Source organism: Pristiophorus japonicus, chromosome 1 (genome assembly GCF_044704955.1).
Source record: "Pristiophorus japonicus isolate sPriJap1 chromosome 1, sPriJap1.hap1, whole genome shotgun sequence".
Lineage (NCBI taxonomy): Eukaryota > Metazoa > Chordata > Chondrichthyes > Pristiophoridae > Pristiophorus > Pristiophorus japonicus.
Window position 1 is genome coordinate 450,980,388 of NC_091977.1, and position 24,654 is coordinate 451,005,041.

General features: G+C 44.8%; 1 long non-coding RNA gene across 1 annotated transcript in view; it reads right to left on the minus strand.

Moving 5' to 3' along the window:
• LOC139260049 (uncharacterized) overlaps nt 1–8,204 on the minus strand; it is a 97,843-nt gene extending 89,639 nt beyond the window's left edge. Inside the window, exon 1 of the long non-coding RNA XR_011592708.1 lies at nt 8,093–8,204. This is a non-coding gene — a long non-coding RNA (uncharacterized lncRNA). The remainder of the gene's footprint in view (nt 1–8,092) is intronic.
• Between the last annotated feature and the right edge of the window lie 16,450 nt (nt 8,205–24,654).

A 24,654-nucleotide genomic window follows, 5' to 3' on the forward strand; every position in this document is an offset into this window, starting at 1 on the left:
GATTCAATTGTAACTTTCAAAAGGGAATTGGATAAATACTTGAAGGGGAGAAAATTGCAGGGAAATGGGACTAATTGGATGGCATGATGAGCCCAATGGACGTCTTCTGTGCAGTAAGATTCTTTGATTCTGCATTATAGATAGTTTTGACTTGGAATTTGCTGATGACCCAAAAATCGTAGGTTTGGCAGACTGTGAGGAATACTATGAAAGTCATCAGACAGATTTAGACAGGTTCATGGAATAGGCAGACAGATGGCAGATGCAATTTAAATTTGAGGTAATAAATGTTAAGCGATAACAAGAAATACATGTATACACTTAATTGAAAGTCACTGTAGGATATGGATGAACTGAGCTATCAAGTTCATATTTCCTGAAAGAGCAAGATTAAGTAGATAAAGCTACAAAAAGGCCAATACACTTTTTGATTTTATGAATAGGGGCATAGAGAAAAGAGGTTATCATGAATTGATACAGAATGTGAAGAATCTTACTAATTATAACAGACTTCAGGTGGACATAAGTGGGCAGACACATGGCAGTTTAAATTTACTATAGAGAAGTATGAAGTGATACATTTTGGTAGGAAGAATGAGCAGAGGCACTATAAACTAAATGGTACAATTTTAAAGTGCATGTAGGAACCTGAGGGTTTATGTACTCAAATCTTTGAAGGTGGCAGGACAAGTTGAGAAGGCTGTTAAAAAAAGCATATGGAATTCTTGGTTTATTAAGAGGCATAGAGTACAAAAGCGAGGAAGTTATGTTAAATCTTTATAAAAAAACTGGTTCGGCCTCAGCTGGAGTTTTTTTCTTGGAAGTTCTGAGCAACACACTTTAGGAAGGATGTTAAGACCTTAGAGATAGTGCAGAAGCGATTTACCGGAATGGTACCAGAGATAAGGGCCTTCAGTTATGTGGAGAGACTAGAGAATTTAGCGCTGTTCTCCTTAGAACAGAGAAGGTTAAGAGGAGATGTGATAGAGGTGTTCAAAATCAAGAATTGTTTTGATAGAAGTGTCACTAACTAGAGAAGACAGAGTTAAGGTGATTGGCAAAAGGACCAGAGAAAATAAGCAAACTTTTTTTACATATTGAGTTGTGATCTGGAATGCACTGCCTGAAAGGGTGGTGGAAGCAATTTCAATAATAACTTTCAAAAGGGAATTGAATAAATACTTGAAAGGAAAAATTACAAGGGCTATGAGGAAAGAGCGGGGGAGTGGGATTAATTGGACAGCTATACCAACGAGTCAGCACAGGCACGATGAGCCAAATGGCCTCCTTTTGTCCTGTATGATAATATGATAACATTGGTTAAGCCATAACTAGAATGCTGTGTGTAGTCCTCACTGCCCAATTTAAGGAAGGACATAAAGAGCACAACTGTGGATTCAGCAAGATGATGCCAGTGATGGGAAATATAGATATGAAGAGACTCTATTTCTACAGCAGCTGATACGTCTAAGAGGGTATTTAAGCGAGGTTTTTCAACCTAAAAAGTGAATTGAGAAAACCTTCCTGATGTGGAATCATCAATTTGAAATTATCACTGAGACTGAGAAGAGAGGTTAAGAGAAATGTCTCTACACAGAGAGCTGTTGGAGGATGGAATGCTCTGCCACAGGGAGTACGTGAGAGAGAGAGACCATTGCTGCAAGGAATTTCCTCGGGACTTCTGCTTCCCCCCCCACAACTTTGGCGGAAGTTTGAGAGGAATCCTGTTTCAGTGAGTAAGTTCACTGGAGTGGGAGAAGGCCCAAAGAAATTCCCAGCATGCATCTGTTCAGAGAAAATTGGCTAAATATTTGAATCAGAGGAAGATACAGGTTTATTAGTAGAGAGCATGTTATGTATGTAACCCTAGGCAACCTGTATCATACCGCCACCAGAGGACCGATCTGTTGGAGTCCCAAAGAATCCCAGCATCCCTTGGGAGCACTGTATATAAGCAGGCCTCCCATGCTGTACCAGCACTCTGGAGTTTAAAGAAAGGAGCTACGGTCACACTTACTCACTGTATACAGTAATTAGTTGCATTACTTTATTATGAGCATAACAATTGGTGACGAGATAACGAACAACCACGCGAAAATGCAAAGAATTGTTGGTATCCTGGAGAAATTCTCAGAACGGGATGATTGGGAGGCCTTCGTGGAGCGACTTGACCAATACTTCGTGGCCAATGAGCTGGAAGGGGATGAGAACGCTCCTTACCGTCTGTGGGGCAACACCTATGGCCTCATGAAGAATCTTCTAGCTCCGGTGAAACCAACAACCAAATCCTATGAAGAACTGTGTACGCTGGTCCGGGAGCACCGAAATCCAAAGGAAAGCGTTTTGATGGCAAGGTATTGGTTCCACACGTGTCAATGGTCTGAAGGCCAGGAAATGGTGAGCTACGTCGCCGAACTGAGGTGCCTTGCGAATTCAATGGATTCCTGGGGCAAATGCCAAGAGACTTTTTTGTATTTAGATGCAGGAAGAACGTTCCCGATGTTGGGGAAGTCCAGAACGAGGGGACGCAGTCTAAGGATAAGTGGTAAGCCATTTAGGACTGAGATGAGGAGAAACTTCTTCACTCAGAGGTTGTTAACCTGTGGAATTCCCTACCACAGAGAGTTGTTGATGCCAGATCATTGGATATATTCAAGAAGGAGTTTGATATGGCCCTTATGGCTAAAGGGATCAAAGAGTATGGAGAGAAAGCAGGAAAGGGGTACTGAGGTGAATGATCAGTCATGATCTTATTGAATGGTGGTGCAGGCTCGAAGGGCCAAATGGCCTATTCCTGCACCTATTTTCTATGTTTCTATCTTTCTATAAAGTAACGATGAACCCGTTTTTCTCTGCAGGACCAGTACCCGCTACCCAAGGCAAACGACCTATTTGCGACCCTGGCTGGAGGAAAGATGTTCATCAAGTTGGACCTGACCTCGACCTACATGACCCAGGAGCTGGAGGAATCGTTGAAAGACCTCACCTGCATCAACATGCACAAAGGTCTGTTCATCTACAATAGATGTCTGTTTGGGATTCGATCAGCCATGGCAATTTTCCAAAGGAACATGGAGAGCCTACTAAAGTCGGTTCTGTGCACCGTGGTTTTCCAGGACAACATACTGGTCACAGGTCAGGACACCATCGAACACTTGCAGAACCTGGAAGAGGTTTTAAGTCGGCAGGATCGCGTGGGACTCAGGTTGAAATGCTCGAAGTGTGTTTTCCTGGCGCCAGAGATCGAGTTCTTAGGGAGAAGAAACATAGCAGGCGGCATCAGAACCACCGACGCAAAGACGGAGGCCATTAAGAACGCGCCGAGACCACAGAACGTGACGGAGCTGCGGTCGTTCCTGGGACTCCTCAATTATTTCGGTAATTTCCTACCCGGGTTAAGCACCTTGCTAGAACCCCTACATGTGCGACTATGCAAGGGAGACGACTGGGTATGGGGGAAATCACAAGAGGCTGCTTTTGAGAAAGCCAGAAATCTGTTATGTTTCAACAAACTGCTTGTTCTGTATAACCCATGTAAACAATTAGTACTAGCTTGCAATGTATCTTCATACGGGGTCGGGTGTGTGTTACAACAAGCTAACGAATCCGGAACATTGCAACCGGTCACCTATGCATCCAGGAGTTTGTCCAAAGCCAAAAGAGCTTACAGCATGATTGGAAAAGAAGCTCTGGCATGCGTTTACGGGGTGAAAAAAATGCAACAGTATCAGTTTGCTCTCAAGTTTGAGCTAGAAACTGACCATAAGCCGCTCATATCGCTATTCTCAGAGAGCAAAGGGATTAACACTAATGCCTCTGTCCGCATCCAAAGATGGGCGCTCACACTGTCTGCATACAACTATGTAATCCGCCACAGACCAGGCACAGAGAACTGCGCTGATGCTCTCAGTCGGCTACCATTGCCCACCACCGGTGATAGATGCATTCGAAAACGAAAAGTCACTCGTTACGGCCCGCCAGATCAGGACCTGGACCAGCTAGGATCCTTTACTGTCCTTAGTAAAAAAACTGTGTCCTCCATGGGAGTTGGTCCAGCGTCCCAGCAGAGATGCATGAAGAGATCAAGCTGTTCCAGCAGCGCAAAGACGAAATGTCCATATAGACGGACTGTCTTTTGTGAGATAATCGCGTGGTTTTGCCTAAGAAAAGCAGAGAAACGTTCATAAGCAACCTACACAGTACCCACCCAGGCATAGTAATGATGAAAGCTATAGCCAGATCCCATGTGTGGTGGCCCAGCATCCACTCAGACTTAGAGTCATGCGTATGCCAATGCAACACTTGCTCTCAACTGAGCAATGCATCCAGAGAGGCACCACTAAGTTTGTGGTCATGGCCCTCCAAACCGTGGTCTAGGATCCATGTTGACTTTGCGGGCCCGTTTCTAGGCAAAATGTTTTTGGTTGTTGTGGATGCTTATTCAAAATGGATTGAATGTGTAATAATGTCTGTAAGCACGTCCACTGCCAACATCGAAAGCCTACGAGCCACGCACGGCCTGCCTGATGCCCTTGTCAGTGACAATGGGCTGCGCTTCACCAGCGCTGAATTCAAGGAATTCATGACCCGCAATGGGATGATGCATGTCACATCTGCCCCGTTCAAGCCGGCATCCAATGGCCAGGCAGAATGGGCAGTCCAAACCATCAAGCAAAGTTTGAAACGTGTGTCGGAAGGCTCCCTGCAGACCCGCCTGTCCCGAGTCCTGCTCAGCTACCTCACCAGACCCCACTCGCTCACTGAGGTTCCCCCAGTTGAGCTGCTCATGAAAAGGGTGCTCAAAACAAGGCTCCCTCTTGTCCACCCTGATCTGCATGATAACATCGAGGGCAGGTGGCATCAACAAAGCATGTACCATGATCGCGTAAACTTGTCACATGATATTGAAGTCAATGACCCTGTATTTGTACTCAACTATGGACATGGTCCCAAATGGCTTGCTGGCACCATCATAGCCAAAGAAGGGAGTAGGGTGTTTCAGGTCAAACTTGCCAATGGACTAACTTACAGAAAGCATTTGGACCAAATCAAACTGCGATTCACAAAGAGCCATGAGCAACCCGAAGAGGACACCACCAACTTCGACCCTCCAACACACACACACGTGACAACCGACATCACGGTTCAACACGAAGCTGAACTCACCATCCCCAGCAAGGCCAGCTGCCCAACAGCCCAGCGAAGAACCAACCAACTCACCCACACCTGCATTTGTACCAAGACGATCGACAAGGGAGTGAAAAGCCCCAGATCCTCTCGCCCTGTAAATAAGTGTACTATTGACTTTGGGAGGGAGTGATGTTATGTATGTAACCCTAGGCAACCTGTATCATACCGCCACCAGAGGGCCTACCTGTTGGAGTCCCAAGGGATCCCAGCATCCCTTGGGAGCACTGTATATAAGCAGGCCGCCCATGCTGTACCAGCACTCTGGAGTTTAAATAAAGGAGCTAAGGTCATACTTACTCACTGCCTACAGTACTCAGTTGCATTATTTTATTATGAGCATAACAGAGTAGGACAGTGGAATTTGTTTTAGATTGCTCTGCAAAGGCTGTCACAGAAAAGTTGTAAGAAATGGCTTCCTGTAAACTTATAAACCTCCAGTAATGATATACTAAATGATTTGATATTAAACCAAATTATTTGACAAGCGCTGGTATCAGGATTTATTTAATTGAATGATACAGCGGAATTTATTGTTTGTATTGTTAATACAATTTAAATATATATATTTTTAAATTACAACATATTTAGCAGCAATCTTACCAATATTAATCATATTTGAAATGCAACCATTTATTTCTGAGGATTTAATTGCTGTATCCAAGATTGCAGTTGCATCTAAATCAACCAGGTATTGCTAAACAGTATTTATTGATGGCTTGGTATCTACGACATGACTGAACTTACAACAGCTCACTCAAAGTATTTCAGAATGTTTAGGAAAAGAAATTTGATGTATGCACAGGCGACAATAAAACTGACTGCAGAATACCCAATCTGAGGAATAGCTACAACAATATTGATTACATTAACTTTTTTCTGATTTAAAAATACTGCAAGTGTTATAAGTAGAAGACATGATAGAAGACATGATGAACGGTTCCATTCTTCATGAGATATTCAGTCAGCTTTATGTGCTAATAGTTATTATACCACACTACTGGCCATGGTATACCCTCTGTTCATCTCCTATGTTCAATGTAACCATAGCATAACTAATATTTCAATATTATCTTCTTTTAACCATTATCCATACAGAAGGAACAGTGCTTAATGAAACAAGCCACAAGCATTACCTAAAGGAAATAAAACAGTGTGCATTTTCATCAAAGTAGTTTTTTTTCCCCTTGAGAAACTGTCCAGAAATCTGTTCTCTTGGAGTTTCACTGGAGACACTTCCATTCCTTAAATCCAATGCAGATTTGTGGCACGTTGTCATAAACCCTTGACTGGTTAATTGGATGATGTTCAATTTTTTAAATAGAATTACAATCTATGTGCTTCATAATATTATGGCTAGCTTGTGCAGTAGGTGGAATGGGTGTTAATGTTTATAGTTAGTTTCTCAATGAGAAAGCAGAATCAATACTCATCTTTGTTATTATCTCCGCACGTTTAGAAAACCATTTGAATGACATTACAAAGTACAACGCAACAGCCCTCAACTGGCTGAAAGATGCACTGCTGCTGTTTTTTTGATGTTTAAAGGTCTGCAGATATCTCTTACCTTGTGAACTAGAAAACTAGGGGCAACAGTCCTGAAAATCAGTGACAAATTATTTAGCAATGAGAATATTCGGATAATCCAATATTTTTATTATGTTGTACTAATAACAGGCATCCTATGGCATTGCTTACAGTGAGTCAGAATTAAGCTTTTGCAAGGGCAGGGGACTAGATTGTGGGAGGGTAGGGGAAGGTACATATATCAATGGTGATGTCCCCCCAGGATTTATTTTATTCATTCATGGGATGTGGGTGTTGCTGGCAGGGCCAGAATTTATTGCCCATCCCCAATTGCCCTTGAACCATTGCAGTCCGTGTGATGAAGATCCTCCCACAATGCTGTTAGGTAGGGAGTTCCAAGATTTTGACCCAGCGACAATGAAGGAACGGCGATATATTTCCAAGTCAGGATGGTTTATAACTTGGAGGGGAACTTGGAGCTAGTGGTGTTCCCATGCACCTGCTGCCCTTGTCTTCTAGGTGGTAGAGGTCTCGGGTTGGGAGATGTTGTCAAAGAAGCCTTTGAGAGTTTCTGCAGTAAATCTTGTAGATGGAGGGAGTGAATGTTTGAGGTGGTAGATGGGGTGCCAATCAAGTGGGCTGCTTTGTTCTGCATATTGATGGTAGGAGATTCTGTGATGATAAGGTTAATTGAATTTCAAGGGGAGGTGCATTAGACTCTCTCTTATTGGAGATGTTCATTGCCTGGCACTTGTGTGGTGCAAATGTTACTTGCCACTTATCAGCCCTGTTCAGGTCTTGTTGTATGCAGGCATGGACTGTTTCAGTATCTGAGGAATGGAGCTGAGCACTGCAACCATCAGTGAACAGCCCCACATCTGGCATTATGCTGGAGGGAAGATCATTGATGAAGCAGCTGAAGATAACTGGGCTGAGGACACTGCCTGGACAAACACCTGCATCAATGTCCTGGGCCTCCAACAACCACAACCATCTTCCTTTGTACTAGGCATTGATTATTTGTATTCTGATTTTGATTGGCAAGTTGGGGTTGGATTTTAGGCTTTTCTGTTTTCAGGATGAAAAGGGAGGCAGGGTGGGAAAGTTACCAGCCGGGAATAGTTTGTGCTTTGGTAAGGAAGTTTTGGCATCTGGGCCCTACGTCAGGGGGCGCAGCGTTTAGGGAAGCATTGTACACTTTTTGTGGCACAAGGAAACTCGCAAACTAAACTGCCATGTGCGCTCCGAGAGAGGCCTAAAGGGGGGGGGGGGGGGGGGAAACCTTAAAAAAAAACCACAAAAACATTCCCAAAACATTGCCCACGCCACTACAACACAAATCGCTAAAAAGGTTAAAAGAACAAACACTCGAACTTACCTTCGGAGCACTTTACCTTCCTCTGCACTGCCGGCTATGCCGGACCGCACTGATTCCCCAGGCAGTCATTGCAGGCACACTTCCGGGCGGACGGATCAGGCAAAAGTCCAAAGTACCGCTGGTGTCACAACGAGAGGCATTGCACACCTGCAGCAGCTGTTAATGCCGCCGCAAAACTGGACCGGCGGATCGCGATGGGGCGCAGGAGAGCTGAACGCTGCCTTTCACGCCACTGCGGGGCGAAACGCGGAGGGCAAAGGACCAGAAAAACCAGCCCCTTGAGCCAAGATAAAATGTGAGCAAATGAAGTGCCTGGAATCAGCTTTAGGTTGTTTAAAGCATTTACTGTGGTGGCAGGCCAGCTGATAGGCGGACAGATTTTGACAAACAGATACACTATTCCCCATAGGCGGAAACATGGAGAAGGTGATTGTAGGGACACGGAGGCTGCCCACACGCATGCCCCACCTACAAGCTGGGTCAATATATTCTTGCCAAAACATTAGAACAAAACTGATTCAGAGTCTAGCAATACTTTTTTTGCTGAATCCCACCAAAAGCTCTCAGCCTCTCATGTCCTTCCTTCATCTCTCTTTCTACTGCTCTCTCCCTTCAATATTTTGATCTCCTCCTGCATTTGTGTTTCTTTCAGACTCCTGCTGCACATCTGTTTCTCACCCTTGTCCCTTCATATCAGTTTTGAGTTTTCTCGCTCACTTCTGTCTCTCCGCCATCAAATTTATCTCCCTCTCATCCTCCACTTAGTCTCTCTTCAATCTTTTTAAAAATCTTTTTGACCGTTTTGCGTTTTCAACAAATTTCCTTTCACTTTATTTCCTACAGGCAGGGAGTTCCCATGTAGGGAGCAGCATGGGGGAGATGAGGAAGCTGAACAAAATTGCAATCAGCCAAGAAGCAGGACTTTAAAAAGTGTTGGTGGTGAAGTTTTGAAAGAAACAGGGGCATGGGGGCATTTTAAAAAAAGCAGGACAAACAAGCAAAAACAATGGAACTTAAGAAACCCAAATGGAGTAGGACGTAGAAAAAGCAGCAACACCAGAGCAGGAATAGGTCTTAAAAAGAACACAAGGGTGAGACTTAAAAATGCAAGCACCAGACCGGGAATGAGAAAAACAAATACCTCGGCCAGAGTCTTCCAAGTCCTGTGAGTGTACGTTTGGAGGCGAGCCCGCTGTCAAAATGGCCCTGATTGACAGCGGGGCGGGATCCTGCTCTGAACTCACCTCCGTGTCAATTTCTCAACTGTCAGGGCTGCATGCAGATTGCACACCTGACGCCAAGTGGCGGGCCAGTCAGTTCAGATGCTTTAGAGGTAATTTAAAGGAATTTAAAAGGATTTTACCCAGGCACTTACCATTTTACCAAGTTTTCAATGAGTTAGCCGTCCCTCCATGTCATGCGTGTTACCTCCAGTTTCATGCGAAGTAAGTGCGTTGGGTTTTCAGTGACTCTCCATTGCTTTGGCTGGTTGACAGCTGCAGAAGTGGTACAAAAGCTACCATTTCACAGCTGTTCACTTTCCAATTTCAAAAGCTCAAGCCTTCAGGATTTGGAATAAACTTTTGAGCTGAATGCAGTTCGGAAGTGTTTGTAGCGAACTCTCTATCCACTGTCACCTCCTTGTAGCAACCTCTCTCACCATTGACAGATCACTTCTGTCATCTCAACCTCATCTGCCATCTATTCCAGCAGCATCGGTGCCCTTGAAAAAATCTCATCGAGGTCCTCCGAATCCCATCGCAATCAGCTCCAATATAAACATCACTAAGCACACCAGCATCAGCAACAACAACATCAAACTTCTCTGCAATCACCTGATGCTGCACAAGACACAGGACATCAGCATCTGACCACATTGTTGCCTGGGAGGCCAGGGAAGGCCTCATCATGGTCACATTTTCTTCACGTGATGCTGTGTACCCTGGCTGCCACATGATGCACCAGGTTAGTACCACCTTACATCAGCACTATAAAGCATCCTAGCAATGCCCAAGCCATTTCTTTCACACTCATTACCATTGTGCAAGGTACCCTTATGACTGATCATTCACTACAATGCACTAAGCCACTTCTAAAGATGCACACAAATCTGTCCAAGAACACAAAGTGTTCAAAATACAAATTTCAATGTTTGATAACACATTAGCAGAAACTCTACATGAACATTAGCTAAAACATCCAAGTGTGTTATTCGTTGGTATGAATGGACAAGGATGAGGTTGAGTATGAGGGGTGGCTAGTGAGATGGGGAAGTTATAATGTAGATAGAGAGAGAGAGGGATGGGTGAAGGTGCAAGGTCAGTTGGTGTGAGTAAGGATGTGCAGGAGTAGGGTAGGTAATGTAGAGTGATGGGGATGTGATGAGTAGCACAGCAGGATGAGGTTGAGTGTGGTTTTGCAGTAACGTTTCGTGATCTACTGAGATCATTGAAAGGTGTGCCACTGCAACCAGATCCTTCTGATGACATCCCTGCTTGTGCTCTCCTGTACAACATGCAACCAGGCTGCTTTTGTGTCCTGGGGTAGTCCCATCCATGCATTGGAAGGGAAGAGAGCATCTGGAGGGAGTCATGGGAGAGCAGGGTGCAGCCGTGCACCTTTGTACAGTGTTTGCAGCACCTTAATGCTGTAGGACACTGACAGCACAACTGTCAAAAAATAGTTGGCCATGGTCCCTTCAAGGAAACCGGCTGATGAAGCATCATCAGATGACATCATCAGACCCGCTTCCTGTTAATTGGCCAGGACCCTCGCAGGGCGGGCTTAACAAGCCCAATCATAGGACAATTGTATTGAGAGGGCGGGATGGAGCTAGGAGCGCATTCCCCACTCGCAACCAATGCCACCACACCAGTCTCGCCATTGTTGGCGAAATCGCGGCCATAGAGCGACTTAGAAGCAAACACTGGAGGCAAGAAGTTAAAAAAAACAAATAGCAAATGGAGTTTTAAAATAAGCACCAGAGTATATTATGAGGTGCTTACGAGGTTTTCCCTCTGGCACAATCCCACCGGTCAGCAGTACAACATGCCTGCAAGAAGGTGCAGCCAAGTTTCAGGCCTCAGCTGACTGTTACTCTCCCTGCACGTGACAGCCGTCTGCTGCATGATAGTTGCAGGTGTCCTTACATCTGCTGGCACAGCTTGGCATCTTCCCCTCTACTGACCCAGGCCCTGAGCAGATAGATTCCCACAGTCATTCTCAGGTAAGTTTGCCAGGGTATGGTTGGTGGCATCTTGGCATGTGCGGCAATCAACAACAACAACTTCTCTTTATATAGTATTTTTAACGTAGTAAAACATCCCAAGACGCTTCATAGGCATGTTATCAAAGAAAATTTAATATCGAACATTTAACACAGAAGGAGATATTTGTGCAGATGACCAAAAGCTTAGTCAAAGAGGTATGTTTTAAGGAGCGTCTTAAAGGAGGAAAGAGAGGTTTCAAGGCAGATAGATTTAAAGAGGGGGTTCCAGAGCTTAGGAGAGGGAAATGAAAACCAGGGCATGCCATGAAGGGACAGAATGTATAAACATAAAGGTGAATCAGAAAATGGGATCAAAGCAGGAAAAAATGTTAAAAACAAATTTAAAAGCTTTTTATCTGAATGCACGTAGCATTCGTAAAAAAATAGATTAGTTGATGGCACAAATAGATACAAATGAGTATGATCCGATAGCCATTATAGAGACATGGTTGCAAGGTGACCAAGACTGGGAACTAAATATTCAGGGGTAATGACAATTTGGAAGGACAGACAGAAAGGAAAAGGAGATGGGGTAGCACTGTTAATAAAGTATGAGATCAGTGCATCAGTGAGAAACGATATTGGTTCAGAAGATCAAGATATTGAGTCAGTTTGGGTGGAGATAAGGAATAATAAGGGAAAAAAGTTGCTGGTGGGCATAGTCTAACAGTAGTTATATTGTTGGACGGAGTATAAATCAAGAAATAATGGAGACTTGTAATAAAGGAACGGCAATAATCATGGGCGATTTTAACCTTCATATTGATTGGACAAAGCAAATTGGCCAGGGTAGCCTTGAGGAAGAGTTCATATAGTGTATCTGGGATAGTTTCCTTGAACAGTACATTGTGGAACCAACCAGGGAGCAGGCTATCTTAGAACTGGTACTGTGTAATGAGACAGGATTAATAAATGATCTTGTAGTAAAGGATCCTCTAGGAATGAGTGACCACAGCATGGTTGAATTTAAAATTCAGTTGGAGGGTGAGAAAGTTGGTTCTCAAACCAGTGTCCTAAGCTTAAATAAAGGAGACTACAAAGGTATGAAGACAAAATTGGCTAAAGTGGACTGGGAAAATAGATTACAGACTGGGACAGTTGATGAGCAGTGGCAGACATTAAAGGAGATAGTTCATAACTCGCAACAAAAATATATCCTAATGAGAAGGAAAGACTGTAAGAGAAAAGATAACGATCTGTGGTTAACTAAGGAAATAAGGGAGGGTGTCAAATTGAAAACAAGGGCATACAATATGGCCAATACCAGTGGGAGGCCAGAGGATTGGGAAACTTTTAAAAGCCAGCAAAGAACGTTTAAAAAACTAATAAAGAGAGGAAAGATAGATTATGAAAGTAAACTAGCACAAAATATAAAAACAGATAGTAAGAGTTTCTACAGGTACATAAAAAGGAAAAGAGTGGCAAGTAAATGTTGGTCTCCTAGAGGATGAGACTGGGTAATTAATAATGGGGCCCGAACAGAGACGTTGAACAAATATTTTGTATCGGTCTTCAAGGTAGAAGACACTAAAAACATCCCAACAGTGGATAATCAAGGGGCTATAGGGAGGGAGGCACTCAATACAATCACTGTCACTAATGAAGTAGTACTCGGTAAAATAATGGGACTAAAGGCGGACTAGTCCCCTGGACCTGATGGCTTACATCCTAGGGTCTTGAGAGAGGTGGCTGCAGAGATAGTGGATGCATTGGTTGTAATCTACAAAAATTCCCTGGATTCTGGGGTAGTCCCAGCGGATTGGAAAATTGCAAATGTAATGCCCCTATTTAAAAAAGGAGGCAGACAAAAAGCAGGAAACTATAGACCAGTTAGCCTAACATCTGTCGCTGGGAAAATGCTGGAGTCCATTATTAAGGAAGCAATAGCGGAACATTTGGAAAAGCATAATTTAATCAGAGTCAGCATGGTTTTATGAAAGGGAAATCTGCTGGAGTTCTTGGAGGATGTAACGAGCGGGGTGGATAAGGGGGTACCAGTGGATGTAGTGTATTTGGGTTTCCAGAAGGCATTCGATAAGGTGTGACATAAAAGGTTGCTGCACAAGATAAAAGTTCACGGGGTTGGGGGAAATATATTAGCATAGATAGGGGATTGACTAACTAACAGAAAACAGAGAATCAGGAAAAATGGGTCATTTTCCGGTTGGCAAACAGTGACTAGTGGGGTGTCGCAGGGATTGGTGCTGGGTCCTCAAATATTTACAATCTATATTCATGATTTGCATGAAGGGACCGAGTGTAATGTAGCCAAGTTTGCTGATGATACAAAGATGGTGGGAAAGCAAATTGTGAGGAGGACACGCAACATCTGCAAAGGGATATAGACAGGCTAAGTGAGTGGGAAAACATTTGGCAGATGGAGTATAATGTGGCAAAATGTGAGGTTATCCACTTTGGCAGAAAAAATAGAAAAACAAATTATAATTTAAATGGAGAAAAATTGCAAGTGCTGCAGTACAGAGGGACCTGGGGATTCTTATACATGAAACACAAATAGTTAGTATGCAGGTACAGCAAGTAATCAGGAAGGCAAATTAAATGTTGGCCTTTATTGCAAGGGGGTAGAGTATAAAAGCAGAGAAGTCCTGCTACAACTGTACCGGGTATTGGTGAGGCCACACCTAGAGTACTGCGTACAGTTTTGGTCTCCGTATTTAAGGAAGGATATACTTGCATTGGAGGCTGTTCAGAGAAGGTTCACTAGGTTGATTCCGGAGATGAGGGGATTTACTTATGAAGATAGGTTGAGTAGGTTGGGCCCATTGGAATTCAGAAGAATGAGAGGTGGTCTTATTGAAACATATAAGATAATGAGGGAGCTCGATAAGGTGAATGCAGAGAGGATATTTCTACTCATAGTGGAAACTAAAACTAGGGGACATAATCTCAGAATAAGGGGCCGCCCATTTAAAACTGAGATGAGGAGGAATTTCTTTTCTCAGAGATTTGTAAATCTATAGAATTCTCTGCCTCAGAGAGCTGTGGAGGCTGGGTCATTGAATATATTTAAGGCAGAGATAGACAGATTTTTTGAGCGATAAGAGATTAAACAGTTATGGAGAGCGGGCAGCGAAATGGAGCTGAGTCCATGATCAGATCGGCCATGATCTTATTAAATGGTGGAACTGGCTCGAGGGGCCAGGTGGCCTACTCCTGCTCCTATTTCACATGTTCTTATGTTCTTAGGCCCTTGGCAGCTGAAGGCATGGCCACCAATGGTGGAGCAATTAAAATCGGGGATGCTCAAGAGGCCAGAATTAGGGGAGTGCAGAGGGCTGTGGGGCTGAAGGAGATTACAAAGGTCAGGGTGAGGTAATGGAGGTATTTGAAAACAAGAATGAGAATTTTTAAATTGAAGCATTGCTTAACTGACAACGCTGGCACCTAATCACCTGACAAGCCTCAGAATCATAGAATAATAGAAATTTACAGCATGGAAGGAGCGCATTTCGGCCCATCATGTTCGCACGGTGCGACCAAGAGCTATCTAGCCCAATCCCACTTTCCAGCTCTTGGTCTGTAGCCCTGTAGGTTTTGGAACTTTGGGCTGATTTTTCAGGACCTTTGTGCTCCGGATTTTTCCCCGGTGGTGCGCGAAATGGGGCGGTGAGGTCTCCTGCACCCCGTCGGGAGCTTCGGGTCGGGTTTTGCGGTGGCGCTTAGCAGCACTGCCGGGAAGAACTGCACCGGATGTGTAGCACCTCTCGTGACACCAGGTTTGACTTGCACCCGACCCATACACCCCGAAGCGTGCCCCACAATGACTGCCAGGTAAACCAGAGCAGTCCAGCCAGGTGAGGTAGGTAAAGCGCAGAAAGGGTAAGTGCGAGTTTTTATTCTTTTATTTATTTTAGCCATTTGTGTTGTGGTGGCATTGGCAATGTTTTTTGAAATTTTGGGGGGCTTTTTCCTTCCCCCAAGGCCTCTCTTGGAGCGCTCCTGGCCCTACACTTTAGTTGGCGAGGTTCCCATTTTTGTGCCATGAAAGTCATATAACCCGTCCCTTCGCGTTGCGCAGAGCCCAGATGGCAACAATTTCTCCCCAGGGCGCAGACTTTTCCCGGCCGGTAACTTTCCTGCCCCGCCTCCGTTTTCGCCCCGAAAACTGCAAAACTGAAATTCCAGCCCTTTAAGTGCACATCCAAGTATTTTTTCAATGTGGTGAAGGCTTTTGCCTCTGTCACCCTTTCAGGCAATGGGTTCCAGACCCCTACCACACACTGAGTGAAGACATTTCTCTTCATATCTCCTCTAAACCTCCCTCCAATTACTTTAAATCTATGCCCCCTGGTTGTTGCCCCCTCCCACCAAGGGAAACAGGTCCTTCCTATCCACTCTATCCAGGCCCCTCATAATTTTATACACCTCAGTCAGGTCTCCCCTCAGCCTCCTCTGTTCCAAAGAAAACAGACCCAGCATCTCTAACCTTTCCTCATAGCCAAAATTCTCCAGTCCAGGCAACATTCTTGTAAATCTCCTCTGCACCCTTTCTAGTGCAATCACGCCTTTCCTGTAATGTGGTGACCAAAACTGCACACAGTACTCCAGCTGCAGCCTAACCAGTGTTTTATACAGTTCAAGCATAACCTCCTTGTTCTTGTATTCCATGCCTCGACTAATTAAGGCAAGTATTCCATATGCCTTCTTAAAAATCTTTTCCATCTGGCCTGCTACCTTCAGGGATCTTTGGACCTGCACCCCAAGGTCCCTTTATTCCTCTACACTTTTCAGTGTCGTACCATTTAATGTGTATTCCCTTGCCTTGATAGACCTCCCCAAATGCATTACCTCACACTTCTCTGGATTGAATTCCATTTGCCACTGTTCTGCTCACCTGACCAATACATTGATATCCTCCTGTAGTCTGCAACTTTCTTCTTCATTGTCAACCACACAGCCTATTTTAGTGTCATCCACAAACTTCTTAATCATACCCACAAAATTCAAGTCCAGGTCATTGATATATACCTCAAAAAGCAAGGGCCCCAGCACTCAGCCCTGCGGAACCCCGCTGGATATTGCCTTTCAGTCACAAAAATACCCATCAACCATTATGCTTTGTTTTGTGCCTCTGAGCCAATTTTGGATCCAACTTGCCACTTTGCCCTGGATCCCATGGGCTTTTACTTTCATGACTAGTCTGCCATGTGAGACCTTATCAAAAGCTTACATCCATATACATTACATCAAATGCACTACACTCAGTGACCCTCCTTGTTACCTCCTCAAAAAATTCAATCAAGTTAGACAGATATGACCTTCTCTTAACAAATCCATGCTGACTGTCCTTGATTAATCCATGTATTTCCAAATGAAGATTCATCCTGTCCCTCAGGATTTTTTCTAATAATTTTCCCACCACTGAGGTTAGGCTGACTGGCTTGTAATTACTCGGTCTATCCCTTTCTCCCTTTTTCAACAAATGTACAACATTAGCGGTCCCCCAGTCCTCTGGCACCACACCTGCAGCCAGAGAGGACTGGAAAATGATGGTCAGAGCCTCTGCTATTTCCTCTTTTGCTTCTCTTAACAGCCTGGGATACATTTTATCCGGGCCTGTCGATTTATCAACTTTCAAAGCTGCTAAGCCCCTTAATACTTCCTCTCTCACTATATTTTTCTCATCTAATATTTCACACTCCTCCTCCCTCATTGCATAGTGTGCATCGCCCCTCTCTTTAGTGAAAAAAGATGCAAAGTATTCATTAAGAATCATACCCGCCTCCACCCACAAATTTCCTTTATGGTCTCTAATAGGCCCCACTCTTTCTCTAATTATCCTCTTACTCTTAATGCATTTGTAAAACATCTTTGTGTTTTCCCTGATTTTACTTGCCAACATTCTTTCATGCTCTCTCTATGCTTTCCTGATATCTTTTTTAATTGCATCCCTGCACTTCTTATACTCCTCTAGAGTTTCTGCAGTGTCGAGTTCTTGGTATCTGTCATAAGCTACCTTTTTTTCTTTATCTTACCCTGTATGTCCCTTGACATCCAGAGATCTCTAGATTTGTTAGCCCCACCCTTACTTTTTATTAGAACATACTTGCTCTGTACCTTCAAGATCCTTTCCTTGAATGCCTCCCACTGCTCTGACACTGATTTACCATCAAGTATCCGTTTTGAGTCAACCTTGGCCAAATCCCATCTCAGCTCAGCAACATTGGCTTTACCCCAGTTGAGAGTCTTTATACCTGGTCCACCTTTATCCTTTTCCATAACTACCCTAAATCTTTCTGAATTATGATCACTAGCACCATAATGCTCTCCCACTGATACCACTTCCACCTGCCTCACTTCATTCCCCAAAACCAAGTCCAGACCTGCCCCCTCTCTTGTTGGGCTTGTTACGTACTGGCTAAAGAAGTTCTCCTGAATGCTTTTTAGGAATTCCACTCCCTCTGTACCACTTGCAAGTGTTTGCCCCAGTTAATATTAGGGTAGTTGAAATCCCCCACTATTACAGCTCTGTAGTTTTTGCACTTCACAGCAATTTGCCCACATATTTGTTCTTCTATCTCCCTCTGACTGTTTGGGGGTCTATAATACACTCCCAGCATTATGATCATCCCTTTTTTGTTCATCAATTCAACATATATGGCCTCGTTTGATAACCCCTCTAACATGTCATCCCTTCTCACAGCTGTAATTGTTTCTTTAATTAATACTGTGACCCCGCCTCCTTTTCTACCCCCCTCACTATTCCATCTGAAAACCCTGTAACCAGGAATGATGAGCTGCCATACCTGCCCTTCCTTCAGCCATGTCTCAGTAATAGCTATAATATCATACTGCCAAGTGTCTATTCTGTGCTCTCAGCTCATCTGCTTTATTCCCTATACTTCTTGTATTGAAGTATATACCATTTAATGATGCCAAACTCCCTTGTTGCCTATTTCCAGCCCTTGTTTCCTCTGGCTTCCAAATTCAATTTCTATTTTTCTGCTGCCCAATTCCAGCTTTGCTTCTCTCCCCACTGAATCTATTCTCCGCTTCCCATCCCCCTACCAAGCAAGTTTGAACCATCCCCAACAGCACTAGCAAACCCTCCTGCGAGGATACTGGTCCTGGCTCTGTTAAAGTGCAACCCGTCAAACTTATACAGATCCCACCTCCCCCATAAATGGTCCCAATGCCTTAGGAATATAAAGCCCTTCTGCCTGCATCATCTTTCCAGTCATGCATTCGTCTGCTCTATCCTCCTATTTTCGTACTCATCCTTCTTTCATGTTATACTATGACATGCTTGATTCGAGTACTTCTGAAGAAATCTTCCAGCAGAATAATTTCTCAGGCATTCACATCTGATTGTGATGTTACTCAAGGTCTGCTGGCACAGGTTCCTTTGGTAAGAGCGCCTCTACCAATACAGTGCCTGCCAAAGTAAGGTATTCTATCTCTCCCTGCAATGCTCAAGCAACCTGCCAGTTAACCCTCCACAACTCCTTCTGTTTCTTTGAATATGTCAGCTTGGAAGATCCTTATTGACAAACCCACTGACGCCGATGAAGGGAGCTCAGTGCAAAAAAAAAGTAATTACATGTAATACAAGGGCTTCCGAAAGCCTAAGTGCCATCTGGAAAATAACAAAATAAAAGTTCAAGAATGGCCTTTACCTGTAAAATCTGCCAAAACCCTCCCCTGTAAAATCTGCAGGCCTTTTGGTGGCCCTTCTTCCCAAGGCCTCCTTCCTGCCAGGTTTCACTGGGAAAACTGTGAACTTGGCTTCCACTGCACCCACAGGCTGCCTTATACATAATTAAGGCCTCCTTCAATTGGGAGCTTCATATGCCTATCCTACGCCCAGCCTGAAGATTCAGTGGGGCCCAAAAAACAGTGGGTATCTGGCAGAACTTGTTTTTGCTGGATTTCCTGGCCTCTGCCGTCCCATCACCATCACAAATCAGGGCATTAAGAGGAAAAGTTCGACCCCAACATGTTTTTTTTCTAGCCCCAAACAGTAGCATCAAAACATCAAGAGCATTTTTACAGAAGAAATGTTAAAAATCTGCTGAATTCTGGATGTTTCCTCTGATGAAGTTTTTCTGCAGCAGCTGTGCTCATTTGGGTTTGGGTAACATCGATTTAAAACAGCAAGTAACCTTTCAGCTTATCCATAATGATATATTAGGATGAAGCTGCCCTTTAATAGTGGTGAAGGTTTGCCATTTCCTAAGTATAACTAGACAGCATTCTTAAGCTAGACTTGACAGATGGAGACTAAACTATTCATTCCTTAATGTACAATGTACATCACCATTTCATTGGTAGCTTACAAGCCAATGTTTTAGAGATAAATCGGACACAAATGCACAGGTTTGATATGAAATCTGCCATCTTCCATTCACTTTCTGCTTTCATTCCATTTTCTTCATTAAGATTTAGAGATGCTCTTTCGAGCTCCCCTGATTGTCAATAGCCAAAAGCACTGATTCAAATAGACCAAGGTCCGCGATTCAATCAGTGATCTGAATTGGGGCAACATTGGGGGTGCTACAACTAATCTCAGTGCCTCCAGGACGAGGAGAGGAAATGTTTGGCCAGTGCTTTTGCACTGTTTCCTATTGAAGGTCAGCTTCTCCTGCAAAGAAAGGGTGAAAGGACATGGGTTTTCTGATGGACTCGACCTTCTGACATCTGTAGAGCTGCTTTCTTGCCCTTGAGTTGTGTTGCTGCTTCCAGTCCAAGAATGCCTTGCGTTTGCTTCTGGATCTCCTGGTCGTTCTCGTTGAACCAGTCTTGGTGTTTCCTGGTCGAGTGACCGAGCGTCTCTTCACAGATGCTGATTATGGAAGCCTTGAGGGCAGACCAGGCACTGTGGACACTTTGCGTCTCGGGGTTACTGGGAGTCATCAGATTGGTAGCAAGTCACTGGCTGAATAGGGCTTTCTTTGCAGGATCTTTGAGTGCACTGGCGTTGATTTTTCTGCGGCATTGCTTCTGTTGTCATCACTGTTTTGGGGCAATGTTGATGGTGATGACAGAGTGAATGAGGCAGTCCAGCAGTTGTCAGCTCCTGTCATGGCGCGGGTGATGTGCACATCTTTGCGGTCCCTCGCTCAGACGATGACGTAGTCTAGCAGATGCTAGTGCGTGGAGTGAAGGTGTTGCCATGAAGCTTTATATTTGTCCTTCTGATGGAACAGGGTATTAGTTATGACTAGGCCGTGTTCTAAACATTTCGTCAGGAGGAGGGTGCCATTGGAGTTGGCTTTCCCTACCTCCTCTCTGCTGATCACACCTCCCCAGAGGTCAGTGTCCTTTCCGACTCTGGCATTGAAGTCATCAAGAGAGTAGTGGTGAACATTTGCTTATCGGACTGGAAGAAGGTACACAGTGGGGTTCTCCAGGGGTCAGTACTAGGACTTCTTGATATATGTTAATGACTTGGACTTGAGAGTACAGGACACAATTTCAAAATGTGCAGATGACACAAAACTTGGAAGTATACTGAACAGTGAGGAGGATAGTGATAGAGTTCAAGAGGATATGGATAGGCTGGTGGAATGGGTGGATATGTAGCAGATGAAATATAATGCAGAAAAATGCAAAATGATACTGTTATGTCTTTAATACTCTTATGAATGACTCCATGAGGTTTAGCATTGTACTTGAGCTGTTGTGACCTTAGTCCCATTTATTGTAACTCCAGAGTGAGGCACAAGCATGGTGGGCAGCCTTTTATACTGGGCCCTGCACACTATGTAGGTGACCCTCAGGTCTCCCACCGCAGTGCCTTCTGGTGGCACACCTTATGTGACTATACAGTTAGTATACATGGTCTACATACATGACGTCACTTTCCCCCAAATCGTTAATGCAAATTGACTCATACATTGATGGTGACCTGGGCTTTGCTCTTCCTCGTTGACCATTGGAGGGTCGCTTCTAGTTTGGGTGGGTTGGTAGTGAGATTTGTTGCCAGTGGAGGTCCCCGTGGTTTCTGGTTGTGAATCCATGACTACTCCATTCTCCCCCCCACACAGAGATTATGCTAATGGCTCGTTACATGCAAGTTGCATTCAAGTTCATCACATGGGTTTTATATTTACATCTTGGTACATTTGTTGGGTGGATTACAGTTGTGTTTCTTTTTGTGTGGTACATTTACATGATCAGTACAGGTATATCAGTACAGGTACACAAGTACAATCTAGTTCCAGCACAGCCGGATGAGATCCGGGTCATCTAGTGGCAGCGCAGCGCCCCATGCTAGTGGGTCTGTAAATGAGGTGAGCTAATTTTGCTCGAGTTGCCGGAGCTCAGGGCTCTTGCTGTTACTCCTAATGTCGGGCAGGCCCAAAGACAGCTGATATGTCTGTGACCTCCCTGTCCTTTTCATTTGCACAGTATCGCTGCTGCTCCCTGGGAAGCGGTCTGACCGAGTGAACGTATTGTCTAAGTGACAATGGGGCTGCCTCGTCTTGTTTAGCAGTTCGCAGGGGACGGCTGACTCGCTTTCCTTGAGGGCACCCATTGTGAGTACTCTCTAGTTTGGGATTCTGGCTGGTCCAGGTCCCATTCAGAGAAAATAAGAACATAAGAACATAAGAATTAGGAACAGGAGTAGACCATCTAGCCCCTCGAGCCTGCTCTGCCATTGAATAAGATCATGGCTCATCTGGCTGTGGACTCAGCTCCACTTACCCGCCCACTCCCCATAACCCTTAATTCCCTTATTGGTTAAAAATCTATCTATCTGTGACTTGAATACATTCAATGAGCTATCCTTAACTGCTTCCTTGGGCAGAGAATTCCACAGATTCACAACCCTCTGGGAGAAGAAATTCCTTCTCAACTCGGTTTTAAATTGGCTCCCCCATATTTTGAGGCTGTGCCCCCTAGTTCCAGTCTCCCTGACCAGTGGAAACAACCTCTCTGCCTCTATCTTGTCTATCCCTTTCATTATTTTAAATGTTTCGATAAGATCACCCCTCATCCTTCTGAACTCCAACAAGTAAAGACCCAGTCTACTCAATCTATCATCATAAGTTAACCCCATCATCTCCGGAATCAGCCTAGTGAATCATCTCTGTACCCCCTCCAAAGCCAGTATATCCTTCCTTAAGTAAGGTGACCAAAACTGCACGCAGTACTCCAGGTGCGGCCTTACCAATACCCTATACAGTTGCAGCAGGACATCCCTGCTTTTGTACTCCATCCCTCTCGCAATGAAGACCAACATTCTATTCACCTTCCTGATTACCTGCTGCACCTGCAAACTAACTTTTTGGGATTCATGCACAAGGAAGAGGTGGGCACCGGAGGGACTGGAGTGCATCATCACGCCCGGCAACCAAATTTTAATTTGATTTTATGTTTTTAAGTTTAATTTGTTTTAATTGCTGGTGCTTTTAGTGTCCCCCTTCCCTTTTATAGGGGGCACTGGGGAAAATTGTGATTTTAGTGCCCAAAAAAAAAACCAAAAAAAGAAAAACACAAAAAAAAAAGGGGGGGAAAAAAAAAAGGGCCTTGTAAATGTCTGGAGTGTCACCCAGGTCGGGTGGCACCGTTTAATGTTTTATATTTTGCAGGTGAACTCCAAAAAGAGTTTCATGCACAAGGAGAACCTCCCTCGGGGGCCAGCGCCTCACAACTTGAGCCGCCTCGGGGAAATCCCCTCCGTGCCTTTCAGTTCCGCGCGGAGGGGTTTCCTGTACGGGCTGCTCCTGCACACCCTCAACTTTGCCATCCTCGCCGGCCGTCCGGACACGCCATGGCGTACCATCTTGCCGTCCGGAGGAGGCGGGGGTCCCCGATGGAGGGCACTCTACGCAGGGGTCCTCCCACGATTCATCGGGGACTTGGCCTGGAGGGTGGTGCACGGAGCAGTGCCGTGCAACAAATTTTTAAGCCGGTTCACGGACTCCCAGGCCGCCTGCAATTTCTGCGGTCTGGAAGAGTCCGTGTTCCATGTTTTTATGGAATGCACAAGGTTGCAGCCCCTGTTTTATTATTTGAAGGGGCTGCTCCTGAAATTCTGGCTGCACTTCAGTCCCACTCTCCTGATCTTTGGGCACCCTGTGCGGAGGGGAGCGGGTAGGTCCGAAGGCCTCCTCGTAGGACTGCTCCTGGGCACGGCCAAGGGTGCCATCAGCCGGTCCAGGCAGCGGGCGGTCGAGGGGGTCGTTCAACCTGACTGCCTGCCTCTCTTCCGCTCTTACATCCGGTCCAGGGTGTCCTTGGAGATGGAGCACGCGGTGTCCACCGGTACGCTCGCGGCCTTCCGCGAGAGGTGGGCACCGGAGGGACTGGAGTGCATCATCACGCCCGGCAACCAAATTTTAATTTGATTTTACGTTTCTAAGTTTAATTTGTTTTAATTGCCGGTGCTTTTAGTGTCCCCCTTCCCTTTTATAGGGGGCACTGGGGAAAATTGTGATTTTAGTGCCCAAAAAAAAAACCAAAAAAAAGAAAAACACAAAATAAAACAAAAAAAAGGGGGGGAAAAAAAGGGCCTTGTAAATGTCTGGAGTGTCACCCAGGTCGGGTGGCACCGTTTAATGTTTTATGTTTTTGCAGGTGAACTCCAAAAAGAGTTTCATGCACAAGGACCAATTGTGGAGCAGTGGAGGCGTGTTCTGCACAGTAGGAGCTGAGCTGCAGTGAGGAGAGGAGCTACCAACTTTTGCTCCTGCCTGGAGAGCCCTGAGACCAGCCCAGGAAGAGAAGGAAGGAAGGGGCTTCACCACCAACTTTCACCCAGAGGGAGAGGAGGAGAATAGAACACTTTTAACATCTTACCATTTCTACAAAGAGTTGGAGAGAGGGGGAAAGACCAACAAACATCCAGTGTGGAAGGAGGGAGACTCTACCATTCTACAGATGAACTCCAAAAAGAGTTTCATGCACAAGGACCCCCAGGTCCCTCTGTACCTCAGCATGTTGTAATTTCTCCCATTCAAATAATATTCCCTTTTACTGATTTTTTTCCCAAGGTGGATGACCTCACACTTTCCGACATTGTATTCCATCTGCCAAACCTTAGCCCATTCGCTTAACCTATCCAAATCGCCTTGCAGCCTCTCTGTGTCCTCTACACAACCCACTTTTCCACTAATCTTTGTGTCATCTGCAAATTTTGTTACACTACACTCTGTCTCCTCTTCCAGGTCATCTATGTATATTGTAAACAGTTGTGGTCCTAGCACCAATCCCTGTGGCACACCACTAACCACCGATTTCCAACCCGAAAAGGACCCATTTATCCCGACTCTCTGCTTTCTGTTCGCCAGCCAATTCTCGATCCATGCTAATACATTTCCTCTGACTC